Source organism: Eimeria mitis, genomic scaffold, assembly GCF_000499745.2.
Source record: "Eimeria mitis Houghton genomic scaffold, Emh_scaff87, whole genome shotgun sequence".
Classification (NCBI taxonomy): domain Eukaryota; phylum Apicomplexa; class Conoidasida; order Eucoccidiorida; family Eimeriidae; genus Eimeria; species Eimeria mitis.
The window spans coordinates 16,336-17,084 of NW_013576409.1; positions in this window are offsets into that span (position 1 = coordinate 16,336).

Genomic DNA, 749 nt, shown 5'->3' on the forward strand with positions numbered 1-749 from the left:
GACAATAAAAGACGATTTGCTTTTATATAACCAATTATTATTATTTATTTGCGTTTTTTAATAAATGTATTTTCATGTGTTTATTGTAATTTATTTTTATTTTTTTTTTGCTTTTTTGTTTGTTTTCTTTCTCAGCATCCCGGCTTCGACTTTTCAAATGCCACGTTTTCGGGTATGAGTATATTTATATTTTATTTTTATTTATTTTTATTTTTTTTGTTTATTTATTTTAGTTTTTTATTGATTGCGTTGATATGTTTCTTTATAGTGTTCATTTATATTAGTTATTTATTTTGTTGTATTTCCCCGTTTCCTTATCATATAAACAAATACATTAAATACAATATATGTATTCATCTATTGTATTTATTTATTATTTTGTCTTTTTTTATTTTATTTGTTCGTATATAATGTTTTTATTATTTATTTTGTTTATACGTTCCTTTCTATGTTTATGTATACTGAATTCCGTGCATTGCGTCGCACATCTATCTTTCTGTATTGTTACATTTGTATTTATTGTTTTTGTTTTAATTATTTTTTTTAATTTATTTGTTTTGTTTTGTTGCTATTCCTCTTTTTAATTTTCTTTTTTTTTGATTTCTGCTGCAGGCTCAGCCCCCGACCCCCGAAAATTTTTGGGTGGCATTTCGTACAAATGAATAACGAAATTTCCTCTATACAGTGCAGTTAACATACTATAATATATATATATATATATATATATATATATATATATATATATATAT